Consider the following 22,796-nt stretch of genomic DNA (forward strand, 5'->3'; position numbering starts at 1 on the left):
CATGAAAGTGATCAAGTTAAACACTTCTTTTTGTTGAGTGGAATAGACATGACCTGTCTTTTACATATCCCTTCCAATTTTTTCAGTGATTTTACCTTTGAATACTGTTTTCAAAGTACTGCAGTTTATATCTCAACTCCTTTCAGGTCCAACTGTCAAAATCTCACTTTTAATTGAAAGTCCAACTCAAATATTTTGTCTTCCTGATGTCTACATCCTCCTTAACCTGCCTCACATTTTCCATCTCCACCATTTTTGTTGCTTTCATTAGAGCATTTATTTCTTGGAAGACCAGCTGTTAAGATGTATGTATGTATCTACTCCTCCTCTTCCTTCTTTTTCTTATTTGCTAGAGGGCACATGTGCTCACTGGAGAGAAACAGGGGTGGGGGGGAAGAGTAAGAAAACAACTCCCATGGTCACGACTCAATCTTTTCTCCTCCACTTGTCATTTTGGGATTTAGGACACTCACACACATGTGCCTGGCATATTTTTCAAGCAGCGGGGACCAGGACTCAAATACCATAGTGCCCGCCACTTTAACCATACCACTAACTGGCCCCGTATCTTTTGCTTCTCAAATATGAGCTCTTTCAGAACAGACTTTATTCCTGTTTTATTTATCTAGAGCATAAACATAGGAAAGATTAGGTATTTCCTAGGCCACTTGTTTTCTTGTTGCAGAAGTGTTTGAGTTCCTTGTTTATTCTGCTCATTAATTCCTTGTCATATGTATTTTGGCAAATATTTTTTCCAAATCTGTAGGTTGTCTCTTGACTCTGTCCACTGCTTCCTTTGCTGCACAGAATGTATTTCTCCTGTGTTTTATTCTAATAGTTCCGCACTTTCCAACTTAGGGTTTAAATCTTTAATCCATTTTGAGTTGATTTTAGGTTATGGTGAAGAATAGGGGTCTAGTTGCAGACTGAGAAATGGTAAATGTAGAGGAGCAACTACTTCCAGGTGTACGCAGTATGATGGAATCTCATGTCAACCTCTACTTGGCAACTATCCCATTTACATGTAATTGATGGTGATGGGAGTTGGGGTGGAAATGGGATCCAGGAAAGGAGAGCAGAGTACCCCAAATCTGTCCACCTCTTACATAATTTTTCCCACCCCACTCTCTGCTCTCCTGAAGCTCAGTTTGTCATAGTTAAATGCACTCAGCTCTGTGCCTGGCTCGGCAGCTCTGGAGTCCATCATCCCTGATTTCCCAGCACTCCACACACCCTAATGTGATGAAGCCAGGTATGGAACTTTTCTACAGCTGTGCTGATCTGAAGAGTGCCAGTTGTCCTGCCTGTTTCCATCTTAATCATGTTTTTCTTTTTCAATACATGTGCTGACTTGTCAACATTGATGGGATTGATTTCCTTCCTATTTTTCATTCAGCTAGTGAGGAGCCAAAAGTGAGTTGTCAGCTGTAGACTAGTTCCTTTTCCATTTCTACCAGTCTTGCAATAGACTGGCTGCAAGTTCAGTCAAAACTCTGTGATTAGTAAAAAATAAATAAATAAAACTCTCTCTACTTCTCTTAATTTTCTTTCTCACTTGAAGGAAGACTTTAACCCATTTGCATTTTAAATTCAGAATTTGTATTTAAGGCACTTAACGGCATCCTTTGTATGTTGACAGCTTCCTTTTTAACTTATCCCATTCTGGGCTCTTGACTGTGCTGTCTTAATTTGCAGAATATGTGCACTAGCATAATGTTTAATTAGGCTTTGGTGTCAACTTTAAATCTAACACCATCAGCATCTAATGAAATACCTGAAGCATTTGACTTCTGTATGACAGACCCCCTGCAAGAAATGTAGTTCCTCTGATTAAATTATTAATAAATAAATAAATAAAGTAGGAAGAATGTGAACTCAGTTTTATAGATGAGATATTTCTTTGTCTATAGCCACAAAACAGAAGAAAAAAAAACAGTGTCGGTAACTATTAAGAGAAATCAGATGCATCTTTTCTTTTACAATTAGTAAAATTCTGAACAGATGAATATACCTTAAATTTACGCATATAAAATTATTTCCTTGGGACCAGCAGATGGCATAATGACTATGTAGCTGGAATCCCATGTAGTCAACTGCAGTTCAAGTCCTGGACCCAGTGGCTAAAACTCACGCTGGGCACATGTGTTTGTATGCCCAAGATCCTGAGAGAGGAGTGGAGAAGAAGGATTGCAGTGTGGCCATCCCCCTGAAGGGGGTTGATTTCTTGCTTTCTGTTTCTCTGTCTTTCTGGTGAGTGCACACATCCTATAGCAAAAAACTTTCAAAAAAATTATTTTCTCATTGTTCAACATCATGGTTTCAGGTAGGTTTAATTTTTTTTTTTCCATTTAAAGCTAGTGACAGTGATGAGATCTAAGTCCAAATACAGGAATTTAAAATACATTCTTTGCCTTCAAGAAGGCTGTCTACAACCTAGTAGTTTTAATAAGATAGGTAAAATAAAATAAAATACAAAACCAAGTATCATATTAGCTGATGATCTTGGGAGAGTTTATTACTTTTTATTCACTTAATATTTCTTTTCAGTAAAATGATAACAATACTGATATCAATCTCAAAGTGTTGTCAGTCAGATAATATAATAAAGTATTATAGTTTTTTCCATACTTAGCACATAGTAAGTGCTCAATATATTTTAGTATTTTTTCCCATTTAAAAAATTGTGTTATTTTATATACAGTCACTGTATATTGTTACAAAATGCAAAATGAATGTTCCCAGCATCCAATTAAAGATATTATCATACATGTTATCATGAACAGATAGTTTTCTGTTTTCGTGTTCCTTAAATGCTTTGCTTCTTCCTTTTTCCCCTTTATTCCCTCCCTGTCATCCTCCCCCACTTCCTGCCCTCCCCCCACACTATCTCTAATACTGCAATGACTGAACCAATTTACCTTCCCACTACAGTGAAGGAGAGTTTCCTTTCCACCACAGCATTGCCGACACTTTCCATTTTTTAATTTTTTAAATTTTAGCCATTCTTACTGGAGTTAGGTGGTATGTCATTGTGATTTCGATTTGCATCTTCCTTATTATAAGTGATGTTAAGCACTTTTTCACATGCTTTTGGGTTGTTCTGTTGTCTTCCTTAGATAATTGTCTGTTCTGCTAATTTGCCAATCTTTTAATTGGGTTGTTTTTTTTTTTCTTTTTTCTTTTCTTGATAAGCTGCTGGAGTTCTCTGTATATTCTGATTACCAGTCCCTTATCTGAGGCATCGTCTGCAAACACATTCACCCATTTGAAGGGCTGCTGATTCAGTCTGTTTTTTTGTTTTGCTGAGCAGAAGCTTTGTAACCTGATGTAATCCCACTGGTCTATTTTCTGGATTAGTGCCTGTGCTTCGCAGGTCTTATTTAAGAAGTCCTTGCCTACTCTGATGTCTCTGAGAGTTTCCCCTGTGTTATCCACTAGTAGTTTTTTGTTTTGTTTTGTTTCGTTTTTTCTAGAGAGATTTTTATTATAGGGCACATGCGCTTGCCACAGAGTAAGAGAGACAGAGAGACAGAAAACGAAAAATTTCCCCTTAGGAGGGACAGCCATGCCACAATCCCATCTCCTCCATTCTCCTCTCAGGATTTTGGGCCCACACGCACATGTGCCCAACATGAATTTTTAAGCCTCTGGGTCTGGGACTTCAACCATGGTCAACCAGGTGGGAGTCCAGCAACACGACCGTTGTGCCATCTTCTGGTCCTTCCACTAGTAGTTTTATAGTTTCAAGCCTTAGGTTTAGATCTTTGGTTCATTTTTATTTGATTTTTGTTAATGATGAAAGAGAGGGGTCCAGTTTCATCTTTCTGCAAGCGGAAACCCAGTTTTTCCAGAACCATTTGTTAAAGAGATTTTCTTTTCCCCACTGGATTGACTTGTGCCCTTTGTCAAAAATCAGTTGGCTGTATGTTTGGGGTTTATTTCTGGGGTCTCCATGCTGTTCCATTGGTCCACATGCTTGCTATTGTGCCAGTACCATGTTGTTTTTATTATCACAGCCTTATAATATATTTGAGAATCAGCGAGTGAGATACCTCCTACTCCACTGTTCTTGTACAGTATTGCTTTGGTAATACGGGATCTTTATTCATTCTAGACAAATTCTATGATTTTTTTTCTAGATCTGTAAAGAATATCTCATTAAATTTGTAGATTAATTTGGACAGGATTGACATTGTTTTTAATAAATAATGATTCATTTTTTAGAATTATTTTTATTTAACTTTATTTATTTATTTATTTTAATTTGACCAGAGAGGGACAGAGTGAGAGACAAAGGGAAAGTAAGAAAGCAAACCACAAGGTCCGGGACTTGAATCATGGTCAGCCATGTTGGAGTCCAGAGCCCTTAACCACCATGTCACCTGCCGGCCCTAGGTTTGATATTTTGATTGTATTAATCCTTCCAATTCAGGAACATGGTATGTCTTTCCTTTTTTGTGCATTATTTTCAGTTTTTAATTTTTAATTCTTTTTTATAGTTTTCCTTGTAGAGGTCTTTGACTACTTTGGTTAGGTTTCTTCCTAGGTATCTTATGCTATTATGGTTATTGTAAATGGGGTTGCTTTCTTCAATTCTACTTCAGTCTGCTCCTTGTCTGTGTATAGAAATGCTACAGATTTTTATATGTTGGTTTTGTATCCTGTCATTTTACTATATTAATTTATCACTTCTAGGAGATTTTGTTTGTTTGTTTTGTGGGTTCTATTGGATTTTCTACGTTTATAATCATGTCATCTGCAAATAGAGATAATTTCACTTCTTTCTCTATTTGACTTCCTTTTCTTGAATTCTCTTCTCTAATTACATTGGCTAGGACTTCCAGTACTATACTGAAAAGGAGTGGGAAAAGTGGGCAGCCTTGTCTTGTTCCAGTTTTCAGTAGAAAGGATTTTAAGCACTTTTTCACATGCTTTTGGGTTGTTCTGTTGTCTTCCTTAGATAATTGTCTGTTCTGCTAATTTGCCAATCTTTTAATTGGGTTGTTTTTTTTTTTCTTTTTTCTTTTCTTGATTAGCTGCTGGAGGTTTCTGTATATTCTGATTACCAGTCCCTTATCTGAGGCATCGTCTGCAAACACATTCACCCATTTGAAGGGCTGCTGATTCAGTCTGTTTTTTTGTTTTGCTGAGCAGAAGCTTTGTAACCTGATGTAATCCCACTGGTCTATTTTCTGGATTAGTGCCTGTGCTTCGCAGGTCTTATTTAAGAAGTCCTTGCCTACTCTGATGTCTCTGAGAGTTTCCCCTGTGTTATCCACTAGTAGTTTTTTGTTTTGTTTTGTTTCGTTTTTTCTAGAGAGATTTTTATTATAGGGCACATGCGCTTGCCACAGAGTAAGAGAGACAGAGAGACAGAAAACGAAAAATTTCCCCTTAGGAGGGACAGCCATGCCACAATCCCATCTCCTCCATTCTCCTCTCAGGATTTTGGGCCCACACGCACATGTGCCCAACATGAATTTTTAAGCCTCTGGGTCTGGGACTTCAACCATGGTCAACCAGGTGGGAGTCCAGCAACACGACCGTTGTGCCATCTTCTGGTCCTTCCACTAGTAGTTTTATAGTTTCAAGCCTTAGGTTTAGATCTTTGGTTCATTTTTATTTGATTTTTGTTAATGATGAAAGAGAGGGGTCCAGTTTCATCTTTCTGCAAGCGGAAACCCAGTTTTTCCAGAACCATTTGTTAAAGAGATTTTCTTTTCCCCACTGGATTGACTTGTGCCCTTTGTCAAAAATCAGTTGGCTGTATGTTTGGGGTTTATTTCTGGGGTCTCCATGCTGTTCCATTGGTCCACATGCTTGCTATTGTGCCAGTACCATGTTGTTTTTATTATCACAGCCTTATAATATATTTGAGAATCAGCGAGTGAGATACCTCCTACTCCACTGTTCTTGTACAGTATTGCTTTGGTAATACGGGATCTTTATTCATTCTAGACAAATTCTATGATTTTTTTTCTAGATCTGTAAAGAATATCTCATTAAATTTGTAGATTAATTTGGACAGGATTGACATTGTTTTTAATAAATAATGATTCATTTTTTAGAATTATTTTTATTTAACTTTATTTATTTATTTATTTTAATTTGACCAGAGAGGGACAGAGTGAGAGACAAAGGGAAAGTAAGAAAGCAAACCACAAGGTCCGGGACTTGAATCATGGTCAGCCATGTTGGAGTCCAGAGCCCTTAACCACCATGTCACCTGCCGGCCCTAGGTTTGATATTTTGATTGTATTAATCCTTCCAATTCAGGAACATGGTATGTCTTTCCTTTTTTGTGCATTATTTTCAGTTTTTAATTTTTAATTCTTTTTTATAGTTTTCCTTGTAGAGGTCTTTGACTACTTTGGTTAGGTTTCTTCCTAGGTATCTTATGCTATTATGGTTATTGTAAATGGGGTTGCTTTCTTCAATTCTACTTCAGTCTGCTCCTTGTCTGTGTATAGAAATGCTACAGATTTTTATATGTTGGTTTTGTATCCTGTCATTTTACTATATTAATTTATCACTTCTAGGAGATTTTGTTTGTTTGTTTTGTGGGTTCTATTGGATTTTCTACGTTTATAATCATGTCATCTGCAAATAGAGATAATTTCACTTCTTTCTCTATTTGACTTCCTTTTCTTGAATTCTCTTCTCTAATTACATTGGCTAGGACTTCCAGTACTATACTGAAAAGGAGTGGGAAAAGTGGGCAGCCTTGTCTTGTTCCAGTTTTCAGTAGAAAGGATTTCAGCTTCTCCCCATTCAGTATGATGTTAGCTATGGGTTTGTCATAGGTGGCTTTTATTGTGTTGAAAAATGTCTCTTCTATGACAATTTTGCTGAGAGTCTTAATCATGAAAAGATGTTGTATTTTATCAAAAACTTGTTCTGTACTGATAGATATGATCATATGATTTTTATCCATCCTTCTGTTAATATGGATGTTAGTATTTATGATGTTGCATATATTGAAACATCTTTGCTTTCATGTAATAAGACTTACCTGGTCATGGGGTATATTCTTTTGTATGTGCTATTGAATATAAGATATCAAAAATTTTTGAATCCATATTAATCAGACACATGGATCTTTAATTTTTTTTTTTTTTTTTGGTTATGTCCTTGTGTGTTTTGGGGATGAGGCTAATAGCGGCTTCATAAAATGAATTTGGGAGGGTTATTTCTTTTTACATCTTTAGAAATAGTTTAATAGGGGTCAGCTCTTCTTTAAAAGTTTTTTAGAATTCAGAAGTGAAGTCATCAGGGCCTGGACTTTTCTTTTTGGGGAAGTTATTTATTACTGATGCACTCTCATTGCTTCGTTATGCGTCTTTTCAGGCTTTTTATGTCTTCCTCATTTAGTCTTGGTAGATTATGAATACAATTTTATCCCTCTCATCCAGGTCTTCTTGTTTGTATAGTCACTCACAGTACTCTTGATGATGTTTTAGCTGTTATATCTGTTGTAATACTGCCTGTTCCATTGCAGTGAAACCATTAATTTATGTGGCTCTTTTCACTGTTCTTCTTAACTAGCCTAGTTAATGACATATTTATTCTGTTTGTCTTCTCAAAGAACAAGCTGTGGGTTTTATTTATTTCCAATATAGTTTATTTCTTTTCTATTTTCTTTATTTCTGCTCAAATATTTATTATTTCTTTTCTCCTGGCTTTCTTTGGGTTTTGTTGTTGTTTTTCCAGTTTCTTGACATATGTTGCCATCTTTCTGTCTTTTTCTTATGTGCACTAAGTACTATGAACTTCCCTCTTGTGACTGCGTTTGCTGTGTTCCATAGATTATGGGAAATCATGTTCTCATTATCATCGGTTTCAATGAATCTTTTGATTTGGATCTTAATTTCTTCAGTGGCTGTGAGGTTGTTCAAAAGTAGGTTTTTTAGTTTCCATATGTTTGTGTATTTTTGAGATTTTTTTCCTGAATTAATTTCAAGTTTAATTCCATTGTGGTTAGGGAAGATGCTAGATAGAGTTTCTATGCCTTTGAATTTGTAAAGGCTTGTTTTGTACCCTATCATGTGGTCAGTTTTTGAAAAGGTTCCATGTTGGGGTGAGAAAAATATGTATTTTGTGGTTGCTGCATGGAAGGTTTTATAGCGGTGTATCAAGTCCATTTCATTTTTGGCGTCATTTAGATCCTGTATCTCTTCGCTTATTTTTTTGTCTAGATGATCTGTTCAAAGGAGATTGTGGAGTATTGAAATCCACGATTAGTATGCTGCAGTCTATCTCACCCTTTAGATCTAACAGTCTTTCTTTCACATATTTAGGTGCTCCTGAGTTGGAGGCATAGGTATTTACAAGTATTATATCTTGGAGAATTGGCCCTTTTAGTACTATATAATGCCGTTCTTTGTCTCTTCTTACAGTTTATGTCTTAAAGCATATTTTATCTAATATCGGTAACTAGACTCCAGCCTTATTTTTATTTCCATCTGCATGGAATATCTTTTTCCATCCCTTCACTTTTATTAGTCTGTGCATGTCTTTAACCATGGTATATTACTTGTAAGCTGCAGATAGAGGGTTTCTGGTTTGTTTCCATCCAGTCAGCCATTTCCTCTTTTGATAGGGAGTTTTAATCCATTAACATTCAATGTTATTAGCGATATTTGCAGATTTTCCCTGACATTTTGTTAGCCATTTCCTTGGTTGTTTTTTTGTTCTCTTATTTCTGTCTGTATCTCTTTAGTTTTCTTGATGTATTACTTTCAGTACTTCTCAAAGAGCTGGTCTAGCATTGGTGAATTTTTTCAGTTTTTGTTTCTCGAGAATGATTTTTTTTTTCATTCTTCTCATTTGAAGGATAATCTTGCCAGATATAGTATTCTTGGTTGAAATTATTTTTCTTTCAGTGTTTTGACTATGTCTTCCCATTCTTTACTTGCCTGCATTGTTTTGGTTGAGAAAGTTGCGACATGTTTGTCTAATAGGGAAGCCTTTTTAAGTGACTTGACATTTCTCTCTTGCCATTTTTAGAATCTTGACTTTCTCTGTGATTTTTACATTCTGGCTATGATATTCCATGGAGAGGATCTTTTTATGTTGCTTCTATTTGGGGTACTTTATATTTCTTGGGTTTGGATGTCTGAATAGTTTTCTAAATTTGGGAAGTTTTTTGCAAGTATTTCATGGAATAGATCTTCCATGTCCTTGTCTGCTTCTTCACCTTCTGGAACACTTATTCCAATAATCGGGCATTTTATAGTGTCTAGTATTTTCCATATGTTGTCTTTAATTTTTTTTGATTATTCTTTTCATTATTTTTGGCAGTTTTATCTAATTCAGAAGTTCTATTTTCCATATTAGAGATTCTGTTTTCTGCATGGTCTAATCTACTATTAATACTTTCAAGGAATGTCTTAATTTCCTGTATTACTGCCTTCATCTCTTGAAGTTCTGATTGGTTCTTTTGTATGGTGTCTATCTTCTTTTTCAAAAGACTGTAAAGACTTCCTCATCTCTGTCATCATGCATATTCTGAATTCTTTTTCGTACATTCCTGTGAATCCTTTTCACTATGATTGAAGAAGTTGCTCTGTTCCATTGTTTCCTCATTTTCTCATATTTCTTATGCCTCTGAGCTAGTTTTTAGTTATCTGATGGATTATACACTTCTTCCAACTTTTCTGGTGTTGATTCCAAGCCAGTAGGAAGGCAGTGGGGAGGTCCGAGGTGTTCTTCCCGTCTCAGTTGGTCTCATTGACTCTTGCTCTCTCTTGCTTTGTGGTGCAGCTTGGAGGAAGGCTGAAGGGATGTGGGAGGGGCTGGTTGGTATTCTACCTGGAACAGTCAGAAAGCAGAGGCAAGTCTGAGGTGGTCTTTCTGCCTCAGTTGTTCTCCTTGACTGCTTTTGATCCCTCTGTTTTGGATATTCTTATGAGTTACCTGTGCTAGTTTTAGGAAAGTAAAAATTGTTGAAGCCAGTGCATATTGGTTTCCTGTTGAGGCTGAACAAACTATCCCAAAGTTGTTGACTTAAGACAGCTCAAAATTATCTTACATTTTTAGAGACCAGAGTGAAAAACTAGGTTCACTGAGGTAAAATCAAGGTGTTGATATGCCTTGTCTCTGTGAGGCTGCAGAGTGGAGGTTTTATTTCCTCGACTCTCCTAGGCTACAAAGGTCACCTACATTCCTTGGATCCTGACCCCTTCCTCACACCAGTGCAACCTCTTGCTTTGATTGTCATCATATCTCCTGCTTCTTTATAAAGTTATGTTTTGTTTATTATTTAGAATTCACCTGGATGATCCAAGCTAACCTCTCCATTTCAAGATCCTTAATTTAGTCACATCTCAAAGTCTTTTTGCCATATAAACTCACATTCACAGGTTCCAGAGATTAATGCCTAAATGTTATTAGGAGTCATTATTCAGCTCACAATAAAGATTTTTGAGAAATATTAATGTGGAGGTAGTGTGCAGAATGCTTTCAATGCTACTTCATGTGTACAACCTACCCAGTATCATGTAATTTCTGATGGAGACTCCTAGATGCCCTGTTGTTTTCATAATGCTTAATTTCTCCTCTTCTCTTTTCCTTCTTTCTTTCTTTCTTTCTCTCTTTCTTTCTTTCTTTCTTTCTTTCTTTCTTTCTTTCTTTCTTTCTCTCTTTCTTTCTTTCTGTCTGTCTTTTTTTTTTCTGTAGGTTTTTGCCATAGACTGTGTACACTTGTCAAAGAGAGAGAGAGAGAAAGTGAGAAGGAAAATGAGAAATCACCCCTCAGGAGGAATGGCCAGACTACAATTCCCTTCTCCTCCATCCTCCTGGGATTTGGGGCACACATACATATTTGCCTGGTGTGATTTTCAAGCCACCAGGTCAGGGACTTGAACCATGGTCAGCCATGTGGGAGTTCAGCACCTTAACCACCACACCACGTTCTAGCCCCAAGTGCTTAAAGATAAAGTTCATTTGCCTCTTAAAGATCTCTGGACCAAGTGGAAGCTCATAGGTCCTGTCATCCAATGTAAAAGGAATGAGCAAGGAGCAGTAATGCCTTTGTCACAGATTGGTTTTGTTTTTCTATGGTCCTAGGGATATCATGAGTATCTTTTAGAATGAGCTAAGATAATTCCATATAGCTTTTGCTGGTGCAGTTACTCAGTGTCTACCAATTTAATTTATACCTCTAAATCCTTGATCTCTGCCCTATAGAAGAATTACTGACCTAAGGAGTGTTTTCTTTTTAATCTTGTTCCCTAACCTCAAAAGTTGTCCCACATGGGACCAGGAGTTGGCATAATGGCTATGTTACTGGTGGACTCTCACATAGTCAACCATGGTTTGAGTCTCAGACCCAGTGGCTTAAACTCACCCCAGGTGCATGTGCGTGTGCACCCACGATCCCGAGAGGAGAGTGGAGGAGAAGGGATTGCAGCATGGCCATCCCCCCCTGGGGGGTGATTTCTTGCTTTCTGTCTCTGTCTCTCTCTTTCTGGAGAGCGCACACATCCTATAGTAACGACCTATCTAAAAATTAAAGTTGTCCCACTTTAGGAGAATTACACATTCTTACAGGAGAGGTACTTATCTGGACAGAAGTACTTTTTTTTCTACCTGTTTTGTGAGAGACACTGCTGTTATCCCACCAGAGAAGGGTCATTGTTGGACTTCACACTTACATGGAATTTACCAATCTGTCTTCTATGGATAGGCTGCTGAACTGTATATACCCTCAATCTCTGGGAGACACCTTTATCTCATCATATCCTTGCAACTATCCGGTATTGTCATTATCATCAAGATCTCAGTTTACAGGAAATGAAGTGAAGTTTAGAGATGTGAAGTGATATATGCAAACTCTACTACACACGTACAACAAAAAAAGTGGATTGAGCCAGCCAGTGGCATGGTGATTAAGGTGGCTGGTCCTCCATGGCCAACTGAACCACTGGAGTTCCAGACCTAGTTACTTGAAAAACACACTGTGTGTGTGTGTGTGTGTGTGTGTGTGTGTACATGTGTGCACATGTGCAAAATCTCAAATGGAGGGAGAAATGGAGGAGAAAGGGTTATGACATGACCACCCCCCATGTGGGTATTTTTTTACTTTCCTTCTCTCTCTCTGTTTCTGGTAAGTACACAAGCCCTCTGGCAAAAATTACTGAGAAAAAAAAGAACAAAAATTTGAATCTAGGTCTTTCTTTTTTCCCCCCTATATCTTACATATCTTGTATCTAAGGGGATTGCCTTTAAAAGGTTAATAGAAAGATATATAAGAAAAATTGCATGGATTTCAAAATTTGCCTTGCAGTATAATCAACTCATACTTTAATTCTATTTTCCATGAACTTTTAAAATTGCCTCATATTCAGGGACTCAAAAGAAACTTGGTCAGGTAGCCCATAATGATTTCAGTTTTTTTTTTTTTCCTCCTGAGAATCCAAGAATCAGAATAAGATATTTCAGTTCTGATGGAATTTAAACATGAGGAGAAGAAAATACCAAATTAAAGTTGGAAAGAAGCTGAGCCCTGAAAAATGTGCTGGGGTAAGGACTCAAGGTAAAAGTGCTTAACTGCTAAAGTTGAAATTCCCCAGTCCCTTGGAAATTCCTGCAAAAACAGTTGCAGTGGAGCCAGCTTTGGCTAGCTGTTTTGGTGAGTCTTATTCTGGGTGAAGAAGAGCACACACACCTGATCAGCTTCCTCCAGGTTCCCAGTGCTCGCACTCACTGTGCTAACGCCCTCACCCTGAGTGTTCAACCCATCTGCTCAGGGAAGGGTACCTTCACAACTATCTAATCATATTACAGCAAATATCAAACACAGTGCAGACGGCAAGGGTGAAGCTGCTCAACGTAAAGGGAAACAGTAGGATCCAGTGCAGAGGTTAGTGCCAAGAATATGTCCAAAGTGAAAGATTGACATGCATACCTTGGGAAGGAGATGGAAGGCTAGGGAGAAAGCACAAACTGACCTGATACACTGACTCGAGTGAGATAATGATTGATTCTGAATAAATAGTCTGAAATAACCAGGTTATTTGAAGAACCATGTATTTGCCATAGTTTTCTGAATTGTGCTAAGGCATGAGTTGAAAATTTGTGATCCAGTTGTGTGTGGGACTTCAAAAAGTTCAGGAAAAATCATAGTACAAGTTTCTTTTGTCGCAACACTTTTTTGAGATTAATATCTTTATCATAATATGTATTCCCGTGGACTTTGAAGATCCCTCCTATCTTCTGTCTAATATGTTTTAAAAACTGAATGTGGGGGCCAGCAGATGGCATAGTGGTTACATTGATCGACTCCTACTGACTGACAATGGTTTGAATCCTGGACCTGGTGCCTTGAAAATCATGCTGGGCACATGTGCATGCGTGCCCAAGATCCCAGGAGGAGAATGGAGGGAAAGGGATTGCAGCTCAGCCACACCTCTTAGGGAGTGATTTCTCACTTTTTCTCTTACTGTTTCTGTCTCTCTCTCCTGCAAACGTACATGCCCTATGGCAAAAATCCTCTTTAAAAAAAGTGAATGTGAATATGTTTAGGCAAAACACGGTCTTTCTGTTTGCTAGTAGCACATCTTGCCCTATTTTATCAGCCCCTTCCCTTATTTAGGTTGCCTTCTGGAATCTGAATACGTTCTGTTGTCCTGTTTACATTCTTTAGCTTGGACAGCTTCTGTGATCCCGTTTTCTCGGGAAGGCCAGATTGGTTAGTCACTCTCGGCTTTCTCAGCTGCAAGGTATTTACTCAGTATGCGAGGCAGGACTGTCTACATAATTTGCAAGGCTCAGTGCAAAATGAAAACATGAGGTTCTTTGTTCAAAAATATAATTTTTCAATACTGTGACAGCAGAACATAAACAAAGTTATGGGGCCTTCTGAGTTTAGGACCACAGGCAACTGTCCAGGCTGAAAATTCATGAAGCTGGCCCTGATGCCCACAGGGGAAAGGACATCCTTAGTCTAGATCCTCCAGTGCACTGAGGGCTGTCTGTTACATCCATTCCGGCTCAGAGGGGTCAAGTATCTGCAGAGTAGGAGAAGTCTGAGACTCTTGTCTGTATTCTACCTGACCAGCAGGCTAGACAAATTTGGTGAGAGAAGGTTGCACTTTGCAGGAAAAATGAAGAACTGAAAACTTTCCCTCAATGATTTCTGGCAAAACCCTGAATAGGCCACCACCACAGTAACCCCCAGGGCCATAGCCTGCGTCATCCCTTTATTGTCACTCTACTGTGACACCATAGAGGAAAACGCTTGCTTCCATGAATCTTATACTCACATTTAGTTTAACAAGCGGGAGGTAAACAAGCCAGAAAACAATGGATTGTGTCATAAGGAAAGGAATCAGGGCGGAAACGAAGGAAAACATTTAAGGGACACAAAAATGGAATATTATCTGTTGATGATAACATGTATGATAATATCTTTTTTTTTTATGGAGAGTTTTTTTTTTTTTTCCCTGTAGGGCACTTGTGCTCACCAGAAAGACAGAGACAGAGAGACAGAAAGCGAGAAATCACCCTCCAGGGGGATGGCCACGCTGCAATCCTTTCTCCTCCATTCTCCTCTCAGGATCTTGGGCTCACATACATATATTCTTGGCATGAGTTTAAGTCACCGGGTCTGGGACTCGAACTATGGTTCACTACCTGGGAGTCCAGCGACATAGCCATTACACCAACTGCTGGTCCCGTATAATATCTTTAACTGAACTAATATACAGTGTATTCATGCTGGGAAAATTCATTTTATAAGCTGTAATGATAGACAGTGATTGTATAAAAATAAATAAACAAAAAATATTTTTAAAGGCATTCAGCGTACAGCAAGAGAATTTAGTACCTCTTCATATGACAACTTGCAAGAGTAATTAGACATCTTTTTCTGGAGAAAAGAGACAGGATCTCCAGTTAAAGCTAGAAAATGGAACACAAATTTTTCTCTTTCCTGCCTTCTAAAACTTCATTATAATTATATAGAATAAGCTTTCAGTAGGATAAATTAGCAAACTCAGAAGAGGAGGGAAGAGCTGGCACTACTAGAGAAAGGACACAGAGAACCCTGTGGGAAAGAGAAGCAGAGGCGCTGCTTGTAACCCACTGAGAAGGGCAAAGATCCCCACCCAGGCCTTCAGTGCAGGGCACACGAGGAAGCCTCCCAGCTCATGCTCTGGAACCTAGAAAGCCTCAGCAATTGGAGAGGCCTTACCTCTGAGGGCAGGGAAATGGAAAGATGTTTGAAGCCCAGTGAGTCCTCAGTGTCCTCTTCCATCCTTCTCATGTCGGTGGTTACCTTCTCCCTCTTCAGGCAAGAGGTAAAAAGCTTTTCTCTCTGAAAAAGATGAACCAGAGAGGTTCTTGGCAAAGTGGTGCCAAGCTTAGTAGACACAGATCAGGTGCCTGGAAAGGGAGTTCAACAGAAGTGTGTATTCTTAACCCTGAGATGCTCCAGTCCTCCAACTCCTCTTACTGTCTAGAACGCAGGCAGTTTAGGTCCTCCAAGCAGGATGTTGGAAGCCACCACTCTTAGGAAACCGACCTTCAACAAGAAAAAGACTTGCAGAAACTGACATCTGGGGATTTTACAATGGAAATATGTAGAGCCTTCCTAATCATCATACAGTATACCTCAATATTCAATAAGCCCTCCTAGCAACATAGAGCTTTTTATGTTTTTAACTTGACCAGAAAGAGACAGGTCTGGGACTCAAACCACAGTTAGACATGTGGGAGTCCAGCACCTTAACCACCACATCACCTGCTGGCGCCAACATGCAGAGCCTTTGACTAGCTCCTTAAAATCTCTCTCTTGTAAGTAGGCTGTCAAAAGTCCACTATATTTTATAGCAGGCATCTAAAATTAAAGGCAGGGCCAAAATCAATATATAGACATATAGACAAAGGACTTCATAGGAAAGATGCTCGCAAAGAGAAGAAAACTTTAAGTCAATAGTAATTAATAGCCTCATGGGACTAGCAGTTAGTGTAATGGCTATGTCGCTGGATTCCCACGTAGTTGACTGCAGTTCGAGTCCCAGACCCAGTGACTTAAACTCACACCGGGCGCGTGTGCATGCGTGCCCAAGATCCCGAGAGGAGAATGGAGGAGAAGAGATTGCGGCATGACCATCCCCCCTGGGGGATGATTTCTCACTTTCCGTCTCTCTGTCTCTCTCTATCTGTCTGGCGAGTGCACGCACCCTATAGCAAAAACCTCTCCAAAAAAAAAAAAAAGAAAGAAAAAAATAGTGATTAATAGCCTCAGAGATAATTAATAAAAAATTAATAAACTTTGGACAGGCTAACACAGCCATGCATTGCTTAATGATGGGGCCATACTCTGAGAAATGTATCATTAGGTGGTTTAGCTATTGCACAAACATCTTAGAGGACTTTCACAAACCTAAATGGTTTAGCCTGCTGCACACCTAGCCTATGAGGTAAGTCAGCCTAGTGTCCCAAAGCTACAAATTCACGGCATACTATTGTACTGAATATTACAGACAATGGTAACACAATGCATGTATTTGTGTAGCTAAACATATCTAAACATAGAAAAGGTATAGGAGAAATACAGTGTAAAGATTAAGAATGGATTTGGTAAAAAAAATGGAGAAGTAAGACATTTGTGGGAAGCAGATACTGTTTGTTGCCTATTGGTGATGTCATGTGTAATATTCTCAACTTACCTGGTGCATGGCATATATTAAGTTGGGTAAAAATCGCTTTACAATTTAAATGATGTATAGCGATTGAGTGTCTAAATTATAATAAAAAAATAAATTTTAATAAAAAGGATGGTACACTCCTAAAGGACGCTTACCATGAATGGAGCTTGTAGGCTGGCTGTTGTTCTGAGTGAGTCAACATGTGAGTGGTGAGTAAATGTGAAGGTCTAGGACATTCTGTACTGGATTGTAGGTTTTATAAACACTGTACATGAGTCTAAACTAAATTTATAAAACACTTTTTTCTTTATCAATAAATTAACTATAGTTCACTATAAATTTTTACCTTGTAAACTTCTTATTAATTTTTAACTTTTTGATTATTTTGTAATGAAACTTAAAGCCCACATTGTATAGCTGTATAAAAATATTTTCTACTTTTACATTGATGCCATAATTTTTTTCTTTTAGATCCTTTGTAATTATTCACTTTTAAAAATTTTTTGATTAAAAATAAAGACACAAACACACACATTAGCCTAGGTCTAAACAGGGTCCGAGATCACCACCTCTCACCTCCACGTCTTGTTCCCCTGGGAGTCATGATGAGAAAACCAGCTTGAGATTAAAGCACAAGAGGAAAAAATGTGGCTGAGCGATGAGGTGGAGCAGCAGTAAGACAACTGCACACCACGGAGAGTCCTGAGCTTCCATCCCGAGGCTTTCCTGTACACCCTGGGCACACGTGTGTGCCCACGATCAGGCTCACTGAGGTCGAGGGTGGACTGCAGAGTGAGGACCTTGCTGGCGTACCTGTTTCTCTAGCTCTTTTTCTTTCTCTGACTATGCCTTACTCATGGTGAGAGTAAAGAAATAAACTTTTTTTAAAAAAAGAAGAGTTGGGGTAAATATGAGATGTTTAAGGCTGTTGGGACCATAACATGACGTATTATTTTTAAAATTTTTATTTATTTTTTTGGAGAGGATTTTGCTCTAGCGTGTGTGTGCTCACCAGAAAGACAGAGAGAGACAGAGAGACAGAAAGCGAGAAATCACCCCCCAGGGAAGATGGCCATGCCACAATCCCTTCTCCTCCATTCTCCCCTCAGGATCTTGGGCACACATGCATACGCGCCCGGCGTGAGTTTAAGCTACTGGGTCCAGGACTTGAACCGCGGTTCAACGACATAGCCATTATGCTAACTGCTGGTCCCAACATGACGTATTATTACCGTAAACCTTATAAGTAGGCGTGCACTCTAAACTCATGATAAAAAGCACAGTATAGGAAATACACAAATTAGTCACATAGTTGTTCATTTTCATGATCAAGTATCCATCACTGTGCATGAGTGTCGTGTTATGCTTCTCTACAACTGGCATGACGCTAGGCGTGCTTACCAGCATCATTGCCTGCTTACCACAGACACATAAGTAATGCACTATGTGGTGACGAAGTGACAGCTATGACATCACTCGGCAACAGGAATTGCTTATTTCCTTTATAGTCTCCTGGGACCAACCGTTATCTAAATGGTCCCTCATTGACTGAAGTGTACCCGCGGGGCACATCACTGTGTCTACAAACTGAAAAGTCAGAGAACCAAAAAGAGTTTTTGAAAATTCAAAGTATAAAAGTAAAAATAGAAAATTCAGTGGGAGGGTTGGATGATAACATTGAGAAAAATGTCAGTGAATTATAATTCTCAATCTCCGCAAGCCAGCTTCTCACTTGACTACCTCATAGGAGTGTAATATTTTTTTTTCGATGTTACCTTCCAATAACCTATCTCAGAATTCTCACTTGGGCTTAGAAAATTAATTCAGATATTTTCTTATCGCTATCCAGGTTTTCCACTGGTTCCCATAACTAATGTCAGCACTTCAGTCTGCATGCTTCCCATTTCAGCCGCAGTGGAGGGAGCAGGGCTACAGTGTGCATGTGGTCACGTCTGCAAGTCTGCAGGCTCTTTGAACTAGCACTGGTTCTCATTGTCTTTCTGGTCTGTTATTTGCCCCTCTGCTTATCTGCGCTACTTAAAATCTACGCTCATCCTGGGCTAAAATGTACTGTCTCCCCTTTATGAATACAAATGTGGGTAATAAATCATAATTTATACATCTCGTGTTTGCCTCATCTCTCTTTTTCAAGTTTCTTTCTTTATTCTCTCCATGAGAAAGACAGAGAGAAAGAAAAAGAGCTAGAGAAGCAGGCACCCAGCGTAGTTCTTACACTGCCATCTGCCCTCAACCTCAGTGAGGCTGGATCACAGACTCAGATGCGTGCACCCAGTATGTTCAGGAATGCTTCAGGATGGAAGCTCAGGACCCCCTCAATCAGAAAAACAGCTCAGTCATTTTCATTGAATGCAAGTCCCACAAGAGCAAAGACTTGTTTAGTTCACATTTTATCCCAGGTATCTGGAAAAGCCTGTGATACAAAGCCCACCACAACGACATAGCCCAGTGAAACACTCTGGGATGCTGAGGCCATGCGGGAAGGTCCTGGGTTTGCATCCTGAGGTCTCCTGGTACATGCTGGGTGCATGTCATGTGGCACCCACGGGAAAGTGAACAGCCCCTACCAAGGACCCTAAAATCATATTGGCCATAGTCAGATAGAAAATGGTCATTTACCTAATGCAACATTACGGTGGCCACACTTTGTCATCCAAATCAGTAACACTTTTGTGAGTAAAAGGTGTTAAAAATAATGGGATAACTGTGCCGTGACCCGGCAGTAAAGAGCTACTTAAGAGAAGTAGGAGGCCAGCAGGCGGCATGGAGATTAAGGCACTGGACCTCACATGGCTGGCTCCATGGTTTGAGTTGAGGACCCAATAGCTTGAAAAATCTGCTGGGCACTTATGCATATATGCTGGGTATGTGTGTGTGTGTGTGTGTGTGTGTGTGCATATGAAAATTCTGAGAGAGTACCATGTAGCCATCCCCCTGGGGATTAATGTTTTGCTTTACCTTGCCCTGTCTTTCTCCAGTGTCCACACACATCCTTCAGGGAAAAAAATAAAAATAAAAAAGGAGTGGAGGAGAGAAGCAGGATCCCAGAAAGTCATTGTACGAAGAAGCCCTGGCCTGGCTATCCTGACATTAGCTGGGCATGCTGAGGTGAGCCCAGGAGGGGACGGGCTTGAAGACTGGGGGACAGGGATCATATAGTGTGACCAGACCCTATGGAGAGTGCTTGTCTCTCTCTTTCTCTGGCTCTCTCACTCTCTCTCATTCCCACTTGGACATTTGAATGCTCTGTCATGAATGAAAAGCGCCAACAGGTAGTAATGGATTTAAAATAGGCATCTACCACGAAGGCTCCATTCGGTCAGGACATATGATTGCCTTATTTAGGTTATTGATCATTTGAGATCAACATCAAAATGAAAACATTTTGGTACTAGTGGTATTTAATTTATGATTTGAATTATTATAAAGGCTATTCTACCATCAAAATATCATCTGCGAAGGCATCTCTAAGATTTAATTATTCTATGAGTGGAAAATAGACAAAAGTATAAGTTTAGGAGCACAATTTTTAGGGAGGATGCGCTCGGCTAGGATATATCGTTCACAGTAACACTTTCCTAAAAGCATCTAGGACTTTGCATAAATAGTTCCATGTCTGCATCTGGGTATCGGCTTAAGGTCAAGACCTTTCCTTTTTCCCTGGCCTTGGATTCTCTGTTACATTTTTTTTCTTTTCTCACGACCGTTTATCTTTTTTTAAAGGAGCAGTTGGCTCTCCCCCATCAAGCCCACTTCCTGCGTAAAGCTGGGACCAAGAGGCTGCAGGAGGGCCAGGCACCTCCTCATAGGCTGGGTGAGGGGCTGCCAGGTGATGAATGGATGCATGTGGAGCAAGGTAATAAACCAGCACCCCAGTCATGTAATCTTCCATTAAAATGAAATGCATACCAGGCACGCGGCGTTTCTGCAGCTTGTACCCTCTCCCATAGAAGATCATGAATAAAAGAGGGAAGTGTACTGCTGACAGATGCCAGCATGCATAAAGGACACTTCCTATAAAGGCAAAGCTCCGGCTAACAGATGGACTAAAGATGTGAGATGCAGAAAGATTTACCAATCTAAATAATTCAAGGGAATGTCGTATGGCAAGCTAGCGCTTTTCGGAGGGAGCCAGCAGAAGGTGCAGATGGAAAGGCAGGCCAAGCCTTTCCCATAAACCCATTAAGAACAGTACTTGTCTGAGCGACAGTATGTCGCAGAAGGCCCAGGGAGAGGCCAGCAAATGAGAAATTTGCTTCTAGAGTTTGTCCCACAAGGTCAAGAGCATATTTAATAGTGAAGGTTGCAGCATTTAATGAGAACGAAAAGGGGGTGTATAGATTTCATTGCTCATTCTACCCTCTTCGAAACTCCCCCATTCTGGAGTTCTTTGTCTTGTGAGAACTAAAATCACAGAAGGCGAAGCCAGTCAAAGACCTTGCCAGAGGTCTAGCAAGGCTCCGGTCTTCTTAGTTCTTAAACAGGCCGTGGTGAATTCTGGGTCCCCAGGCCAAAGTACGTGTGGCAGCTCTGCTTCCAGTGTTTCTCAGGAACAGTTAACGATACCCTTTCCTCGGCCCCTTTGATACTTGCTGTCTGTGTCTGCCCACGAGATGTTCAATCCTAAGTTATTGCACATTGCTGAGTTTATTTCGATGCACTTAACCTGTCATCCAGATAACATTATATGCAACTTGAGGAAAAAAAAGTCTCTCTCTCACACACTGGGACTTGCTTATCAAAGGTACCTCATAAATACTTCTCGATAATGAAACTCATTCAACTTAAATTCCTCGCCTAAGAGCCACCACACCCTGCACAGCTATGTCAGAATGTTAGCCTCTCAGGCAAGAAGAGTTGTGAGAGGCAATATTTTAAATTTAAATTTTATATTTTGTTACTGACATTTAATTGTTATATATCTTTCCGGCATCCAGTATGGTTTTCAAAGCATGCATGCAGTATGTGATAATCCCCGGTCAAAGCTATTATCATATGCATTGCTTTCAACAAAGAGTCTTACAATCTTGTGTTTATTTTTAAAAATAATTATTTATTCGGACCAGCACTTAGCATAATGGCTATGTCTCTGGACTCCCATGTGGTCGACTGCGGTTCGAGTCCCGGACCCGGTGGCTTAAAACTCATGCTGGGCGTGTGTGCGTGCATGCCCAGGATCCCGAGAGAATGGAGGAGAAGGGATTGCAGCATGGCCATCCCCACTGGGGAATGATTTCTCGTTTTCTGTCTCTCTGTCTCTCTCTTTCTGGTAAGCACACATGCAAAAACCTCTCCAAAAAAATAGATAAAAAAGAATTACTTTATTTATTTATTATTATTATTATTTTAATTTGACCAGAGAGGGATGGTAAGAAAGTAAGCTACCAGGTCTGGGATTTGCACCTTGGTCGGCCATGTAAGAGTTAAGCGCTTCAACCACTATGTTGAACATGGATGTGTAAGTGTCTTTCTGACTGAGCGTTTCCCTGTCCTCTGGGTAAATACCAAGGAGTAGGATGACTGGGCCATATGGCAGTTCTATTTGTAAATTTCTGAAGAAACTTCGTATTGTTTTCCACAATGGCTGTACTAATTTACATTCCCACGCAGGTTAGGAGGATCCCCTTTTCACTAGAGCTTTGCCAGTACTTGTCACTCTTAGTTTCCTTGAATATAGCCATTCTGACCATAGTTGAGTCATATCTCATTGCGGTTTTGATTTGCTTTTCCCTTATGACAGGAGAGGTTGAACATTTTTCATGTGCTTTTTGAGACAGGCAACACTTTCAAATGCATTACATGGGTGTGTTAGCCAAACTCCATTTAGTCCTTGGTTAGCTGAGCTACCTGAGACAAGTCAAAGAATTCATTCTTTAATTGTAAAGCAAATAATTTAAAAGTAATTTCTAAGTTTTTTTCTAGTTCCAGTACTTAATTATATTTTGATAAAGTAGAAGTCTTAAAGGTAAGCAGTTCGGACAATGGATCATTGATCCCAAGCTTTCCTCCAATAATCATTGCTAGAACATTCAGTTTTTCACAAGTATGTTCCAAGATAAAAAAAATCGAAAGACCACACATTGAAAAAAGATATATATGTATATGTGTACCTATATGTATATAGGT

This window comes from Tupaia chinensis, unplaced genomic scaffold, assembly GCF_000334495.1.
Source record: "Tupaia chinensis unplaced genomic scaffold, TupChi_1.0 Scaffold000070_1, whole genome shotgun sequence".
In the NCBI taxonomy this organism is placed as follows: Eukaryota; Metazoa; Chordata; class Mammalia; order Scandentia; family Tupaiidae; genus Tupaia; species Tupaia belangeri.